Consider the following 8,425-nt stretch of genomic DNA (forward strand, 5'->3'; position numbering starts at 1 on the left):
TTCTTTGATTTTTTTTAAAAATTTTAAAACGCTGTTTTTGAACCGTTTAAAAAAGGGCTCCGGTATATATAGCTCGGGATCCAAATTAGTGTCCGCACTCTGGTAATCTGGAAAATTGACTTTGGATCACGGTGCCCCAGGATTCTCGATCTGGCACTCTGATCAAGAACGTTAACGCACATCACGGTAGCGAGCACGTGCGGCCCTGCCTGAATGGCACCCCCGGCTACCGGCTATTTGTACGCCCAAACCCAACGAGTAGATGCAGCTACACATTGCCAACTCATAATCAAAGTATCCTGGCTCAAAATCTAGCTAGCTAGATCAGAGATCTGCTCGTGGTCGATTTGAAGCTAGGAGACCTAAGATTAGCATGAATGAGAAGAAGGGCATCGACAGCAGCGAGGCTTCCCGTGAGCCGCGGCCGGTACCGGGTAGCTATGGCATGTTCCCGTTCATCTCGGCGGTGCGCGACCGCCTCGACTTTCACTACTTCCAGGGCCCTGACAAGTACTTCGAGTCGCGCATCGAGAAGTACGGCTCCACCGTCATCCGCATCAACGTGCCGCCGGGCCCGTTCATGGCGCCCGACTCACGCGTCGTCGCCGTCCTCGACGCCAAGAGCTTCCCGGTGCTGTTTGACCTCACCAAGGTCGAGAAGATGAACATCTTAAGCACCTACATGCCCTCCACCTCCCTCACAGCTAGGCGGCTTCCGCGTCTGCGCCTACCTCGACCCCTCCGAGCCCACCCACGCCAAGGTCAAGCAGCTGCTCTTCAACGTCCTGGCGTCACGCAAGGACGCCGTCATCCCGGTCTTCCGCTCCCATTTCTCCTCGCTCCTCGCCACCGTCGACTCGCAGCTCATGCTCGGAGGCAAGTCCAACTTCAACACCCTCAGCGACACCACCTGCTTCGAGTTCCTTTGCGACGCTTACTACGGCGTTCTCCCCTCCGCCTCCGGCCTCGGCACCTCCGGGCCGGCCAAAGCAGCAAAGTGGCTCTTGTGGCAGCTCCACCCCCTAGTAACGCTCGGCCTCCCCATTATCCTGGAGGAGCTGCTCCTGCACATGGTGCATCTCCCTCCCTTCCTCGTCAGCGGCGACTACAAGGCCTTGTACAAGTACTTCTCGGCCGCCGCCTCGGAGGCTCTCGACGAGGCCGAGCGCCTCGGGCTTCCGCGGGAAGAGGCGTGCCACAACCTTCTGTTCGCCACGGTGTTCAACAGCTACGGCGCCATGAAGCTGCTGTTGCCAGGGATCCTGGCGCACGTCGCCGAGGCGGGCGAGAAGTTCCACCGTAGGCTGGCCACGGAGATACGAGCTGCCGTGGCGGATGCCCGAGGCAAGGTGACGATGGCGGCGGTGGAGAAGATGGAGCTGACCAAGTCGGCGGTGCTGGAGGTGCTGCGGCTGGACACGCCCGTGAAGAGGCAGTTCGGACGCGCCAAGGCCGACCTGAACATCGAGAGCCACGACGCGGTGTTCGCCGTCAAGAAGGGGGAGATCCTCTTCGGGTACCAGCCCTGCGCTACCAGGGACCCTCGTGTGTTCGGCGCCACGGCGGGGGAGTTCGTCGGGGACAGGTTCCTCGGGGAGGAAGGGAGCAAGCTCCTCCAGTACGTGTACTGGTCCAATGGGCGGGAGACCGAGAACCCCAGCGTCGACAACAAGCAGTGCCCGGGAAAGAACCTGGCCGTGCTCGTCGGCAGGCTCCTGCTCGTCGAGGTGTTCCTCCGCTACGACACCTTCACCGCCGACATCGCTAAGGGCCCCGCTGCCCCCACGGTTGAATTCATCGGCGTCACCAAGGCCTCGTCCGGACCGGACCTTGCTTAAAACCTGCACCGGAACAGGCCCTTGCCGATGTCAACCGTCATCCATGGCTGGGTAATTAAGATCCACGGTTGAATAATTATGCTAGTTCGCTTAGCGTGCATGGTTTACTTGACGTACGTACGGGAGTGCATGGCTGGGTGTAGTCGACTGAGAAATTGGTAGTAGGTCTCGATCAGTCGACTATATATCACAAAGCTGTTACTAGTTTCTCCCATTATTCCTTTTTTTCTTTCGAAAACTGTATCTCTTATTTCTTGCGTCCCTAGTTTCTCATCCCGTTGGAAAATATGCCCTAGAGAGGCAATAATAAAGTATTATTATTTATATTTCCAGATTTATAATTAATTTTTTTATAGTTCCACGCTACAACTGTATTGTTTCCAAATTACGGTGGGCATTTAAGTTTACCCAAAACTAGAAGGACCTAGCGCGTCTTGCCGCGCCGTTCTTTGCTCTTGTCGTTTATTTTTTCGTGTTATCTATATATACACCTTTGGCTGCACCGTGTGACATTAGATAAATGATGTAGACACAGTCACACTAATCGATCTTTCTTATGCAAACAAGACCTTTTTCATTGGCAAAGTATTACAGCAGCTGAGAAAACATAAGTCAATCCAAGGTAAATGTGTAATATCTGAGCCATGATAATTGAAGTCCAGGAAGTAGATCTAGAAAAAAAAAGACTTGTCTCAGACAGGCAAAATCTACCTATTTATTCTACTCCCTTTGATCCATAATAATTGTCGGTAACTTATTATAAAATTCCCGACACTTATTATAGATCGAAGGGAGTAGCAGAAAAAAACTCCCACATTTTTACAAATATTTATTTACCGATGATCATATTGTACATGACTCAGCCGCAGCTTGTCTATAATAATATCATGTAATCCGACTCTCTGTTACATGCATTAGAATCAGAGACAGGTAAAAAAGGAGGGAAGCAAACATACATTGAGCACAAATGGTTAGACTGAGCTTTAACCAAAACTACAGCATGAGTTCAACATTGTTGCTGGCCTTCTGGCTGCCTCTGTGCTGGTGAAACACCTCCGACGGAACAATTGCTTGCTTCAGTTCCTGCACCTTGCCATGCCCTGTTTTATCTGTTGTCATCATAAATTTCCAAGCTATATCTATTACATTCTGTATCGTTCTGAGAAAATCATCAATATATAGATTGATAATACGAAAACACATGTGCTCAAGTGCCCACGAGGGTCAAAAACAAGGGGACTGTGGAGGAAGCTTTGTTTAACAACATGTGGATGAGTGGATCAACAATGTGGCCGGGAGCTTTACTGGGGATGGCCTGGCTCAGTGCTTTGCGCTACTTGCCGTGGTGACCACTTTCTTCAGGAATCCTAACATTCAGGGTGTTCTGAACTGGCCTTGGGTTCCGGATGGCAAGTACTCCGCGAAATCAACATACATGATGCTCAGGGGAGCAACAATGGCTGGTGCGAGCTGTATTTGGAGAAGTTGGGCACCTTTAAAGTGCATAATTTTCAGCTGGCTAGCCCTTCAATATCGTATCTGGACCTTGGATCGTCGTGCCCATCATGGTTTGCAGGATCGTGCTTCGCCATGTGATGTGTGTCTCCAAGAGGAGGACAACACTGATCATATATGAAATTAAAAAATTAATGTTTATTTATTTATTCACGATTATTATTACATCATTATTTTTGTTTATGAAAAAAATTATTTGAAATTCAAACAATAAAAAAAGTGACATCGACCAACATGTTAATAGGATTGATATGATACTAGTATCACATACATGTGCGCATAGCACTTGGATGCGGAACGGAATGGAACTCGGAAGTTAAGCGTGCTAGAGGTGGAGTAGTGGGAGGATGGGTGACCGAGCGACCGAGCGGGAAGTTTGACCACGAGTAAGTAATTTGACTAGAGATAAGTGTAGTTAGAGATAGAGACTAAGCTATGCAAATAACTGAAATAATAGAAATTATGAAAAAATAGAAAAAAAACGGAGTGAAAAAAAAATTAGAAACCCAAATGAATTAATTTTTTTTTAACGAAATAGCCTTTAGTCCCGGTTGGGGACACCAACCGCGACTAAAGGTCCTTCGCCCAGGCGTACCCTCATGCGGTTCGCTTAATCCAGACAGGTCTGGCACGACTGTTTCTAGGCAATTGGCTGCACTGTTCCAATTCCGACAATAACGAATAGGCTTGAAAACTGGTGGCTAAAGAGGCGAAGTATCATTAATAGAGGACATAGGCGAGCGTTTGACTCCTTCACTATCCTGGTTGCCTGGAGTTTATCGAAGCACATGAATGCTCGGGTTTTCACCAATGAGAGCAGACAGCGTTCAGTGAGAGACTTGGTAACCCAGATTATGGAGAAATGTGATACTTGGAGAGTGGCTGGATTAGGAGGCAGTAGGAATTAGGGGTGGGAATTGGCGGTGGATAGTCCATATTATCCGACAACCGTATTCGAGAAATTGAAAATGGAAATGGTAACATCCGAATCCGGATGCTCGTAGAAATGGATATGGTAAATATCCGAATCCGTTTTACAAAAACAAATACAAATATGGTATTGAATTTTGAATCAAATGTGGATATGGAAACGGATACATCCGTATCCGAATATGATTATGTTAGCCAAATTTCGAAATTCAACCCCAATATGGCAATTACCTAACCTAGAGAAACTAACAAATCGACAAAATGTTCTTTTATGTGATTGAAACTAAAACTACTATGCATTATATCAGTATATTTATCACTATAATATTATTTAATTGGCTCATTATATGACACGAGTCAATTATTTCCTTATATTCGTATCCGCTCCGAATTGAGAAAACATCCGATCCGTATTCGTATTCGAGTAACATCCGCTCCGAATTCGTATTCGTCAACATCCGTATTCGCATCCGTATTCGTTTTAAAAATATGGAAACGGATATGGGAAGGGCACTATCCGATCCGCATCCGATCCGTTTCCATCCCTAGTAGGAATGTAGCTAAATGCTAGCCTTAGCATGTGGGTGCGTATACTTACTAACGTTGTTCGCAACGTTCTATCAGCTGTGTGGTGTGTTCTACAACATTCTGTCAGGTTGTAAACGTTGCTTTCCTTCTATACAAATTTAGTACGCCTTTGGCGTACTCTCAAAAAACGAAAAGACAATTCATAATTGGACCATACCGACCAGAACTCCACCTGGTTGTTGATGCTGCAAAATTAAGTCACTGGCTTATTATAAAACGGACCTCATCAGCTGTTGCTGTCAGCAAATAGAATGGGTACTCACATGCTTGGAGAGAAAATCAAATGGGGCCCTAATTACGGAACAAAACTAATGTTCAAATAACATGGATGAATCCAAATGACAGCATCCATACCTAGCCATGTCTGGGGCAGCAAACAGGAAGATACTTCAGAACATCAGATCTAGAAAAGAATCGGTTAAAAGAAAGTGAACATGCAACTTTCAGGTTAAATAACAACAACGAGACCATTTACATGGCCAATAATTGCCAAAATATGATACTTCCTTCGTTCACTTTTATAAGACGTTTTGACAAAGCCAATTAGGCTTGCCAAAAAGTCTTATGAAAATGAACATAGGTTGTATTACTTTGCAGGAACCGACATGGCTAGCTAAGGGAATAATTAAACGTACCATTTTGCACATTGATCATAGCTATAAGTAAGAAAATTAAATGATATGAGGGGAACCTGATTGGTATATCCAGAAATTATAGTTCTTTAGTAACGTTGATGTCGAGTGAGCTCCTTGGCAATGCCCACTATGAGGGGCTTTTGGTTGACGGAATCCCGCAGGCTAGCATGAGATATCGAATACCAAACAAATGGGGAGAGAGATTTACCCAGGTCTAGGGCCCTCGATGAGGTAAAACCCTTACTTCCTGCTTGTCTGATCTTGATTATCGAACATGTCGGGTTACAATGGGGTAGCCGATAGGCTGCTATGGTTGACTTGCCGAGAGGTAGGGATCCTAGGGTTTGTGCTATAAGTTATGGTGGTTCTAGGCACTGTTGTTGTCGGGGGGATGGCCCCCGGTAGGTGATGACCCACAAGTATAGGGGGTGTATCGTAGTACTTTCGATAAATAAGAGTGTCGAACCCAGCGAGGAGCAGAAGGTGTTGACAAGCAGTTTCGATGAAGGATTCACTGTAAATGCTCACAGACAAGTATTCAGGGGGTTTTGATATAGCAGATAAATAAAGTACAAGTAAATAAAATGCGAGAGTAATAATTGCAATGAGTGGCCCAATCCTTTTTAGCACAAAGGACAAGCCGGTTTGTTTACTTATAATGAACAAACGTTCTTGAGGACACACGGGAATTTAGTCTAGTGCTTTCGCTTCATATAGCTGAATAATCTTCATTGTTTTGATAAGTGTTGTGTGGGTGAACCTATGCTAATGCACCGCCCTTCCTAGGACTAATAAATACTTGTGATTATACCCCTTGCAAGCATCCGCAAATACAAGAAAGTAATTAAGATAAATCTAACCACAGCCTTAAACTCTGAGATCCTGCTATCCCTCCTGCATCGATATACCAACGGGGGTTCAGGTTGCTGTCACTCCGGCAACCCCGCAATTAGCAAACGAATACAAGATGTATTCCCCTAGGCCCATAAAGGTGAAGTATCATGTAGTCGACGTTCACATGACACCACTAGAAGAATAACACCACAACTTAAATATCATAACATTGAATATTACCCAACATAATTCACTACTAACATTTAGACTTCACCCATGTCCTCAAGAACTAAACGAACTACTCACGAGACATCATATGGAACATGATCAGAGGTGATATGATGATGAATAACAATCTGAACATAAACCTTGGTTCAATGGTTTCACTCAATAGCATCAATAACAAGTAGAAATCAATACCGGGAGAGTTTCCTCTATCAAACAATCAAGATCCAACCGTAATTGTTACAGCGGTGACGAGGTGCAGCGGTGGAGATGGCGGTGATGATGATGGAGATGATGGTGATGATGATCCCAATGATGTCCAGCTCGATGACGGTGACGATGGCGTCGATTTCCCCCTCCGGGAGGGAATTTCCCCGGCGGATCTCAGCCTGCCGGAGAGCTCTTTTCTCTCTGGTGTTTTCCGCCCCGCAGAGGCGGCTGTGTCTCTTCGCGACTATTCCCTGGAGCTTAGGTTTTCGGGACGAAGAAGTACGCGAAGGAGAGGAGGCCAGAGGGGGCTGTGGGCCCCCTCCCCACATGGCGGCGCGGCTAGGGCAGGGCCCGCACCGGCCTATGATGGGGGCCCATGGCGGCCCTCCTCGTCTCCTCCTTCTGGCTCTCTTCGTCTTCTGGAAAAATAGGATTTTTCATATAATTTCCGTCAATTGTTGATCTTCCGAAATATTGCATTCTGACGGCGCTTTTTCCAGCAGAATCCTGACTCCGGTGCGCGATCCTCCAATAATCATGAAACATGCAAAATAGATGAAATAACATAAGTATCATCTCTAAATATGCAATATATCAATGAATAACAGCAAATTATGATATAAAATAGTGATGCAAAATGGACGTATCAACTCCCCCCAAGCTTAGACTTCGCTTGTCCCCAAGCGAAACTGAACTCAGTAAACAAGACCACATGTTTATGGAGTGAAGAGTCAATAAATAAAATACGGACAAGAAGCATCACATTAATTCACACAAGACATTCTACTGAACAACTTCCCCATATGATTCAACTTGAAACAAGTAAAAGGAAATCACAAATAAAGGTTAAGAGAACTTCGTTCTTGGTCAGAGAACATTTAACAGATTGTACTTATTTATCGAGCAACGCTCTTATATTAAAGCTTATAGCAAAACTTGCATATTCAATCATAATAATCTCCTCATAATCATCGATAATCTTCAAAGCTATATTCATTCAGATAAAACTTGTACTAAACAAGGAAGAAATAAAAGGCATGATTAAATAAATCACAATATAGATGGTTGGATCACAACAACTCAATTGCTTGCTTAAGATGGAGGGAAATAGGTTTACTGACTCAACATGAAAATAAAAGATAGGCCCTTTGCAGAGGGAAGCAGGGATTAAATCATGTGCTAGAGCTTTTCAAGTTTTGAAATCATATAGAGAGCATAAAAGTAAAGTTTTGAGAGGTGTTTGTTGTTGTCAACGAATGGTAGTAGGCACTCTAACTACCTTATCAACCAGACTTCCAAAGAGCGGTTCCCATGAAGGACGTTATCTCTACCAGCAAGGTAGATCATCCCTCTTCTCTTTTGTTTACACATGTACTTTAGTTTATTTAAGGATGACACTCCTCCCAACCTTTGCTTTCTCAAGCCATGGCTAACCGAATCATCGGGTGCCTTCCAACATTTCACATACCATGGAGGAGTGTCTATTGCAAAATTAAGTTGCTTACTGATGAATCAGAGCAAAACATGTGAAGAGGATTATTAATGAGAGTTAATTAATTGGGGCTAGGAACCCCGTTGCCAGCTCTTTTTGCAAAATTATAGGATAAGTGGATGAAGCCACTAGTCCATTGTGAAAGTCTGTCAGAAGTA

General features: G+C 45.1%; 1 pseudogene; it reads left to right on the top strand.

Annotated features, from left to right (window-relative positions):
* The first annotated feature begins 273 nt into the window (after positions 1-273).
* Positions 274-2,170, top strand: LOC127311668 (allene oxide synthase 2-like; annotated as a pseudogene).
* The last annotated feature ends 6,255 nt before the right edge of the window (positions 2,171-8,425 follow it).

Source organism: Lolium perenne, chromosome 7 (assembly GCF_019359855.2).
Source record: "Lolium perenne isolate Kyuss_39 chromosome 7, Kyuss_2.0, whole genome shotgun sequence".
NCBI classification, from domain to species: Eukaryota; Viridiplantae; Streptophyta; class Magnoliopsida; order Poales; family Poaceae; genus Lolium; species Lolium perenne.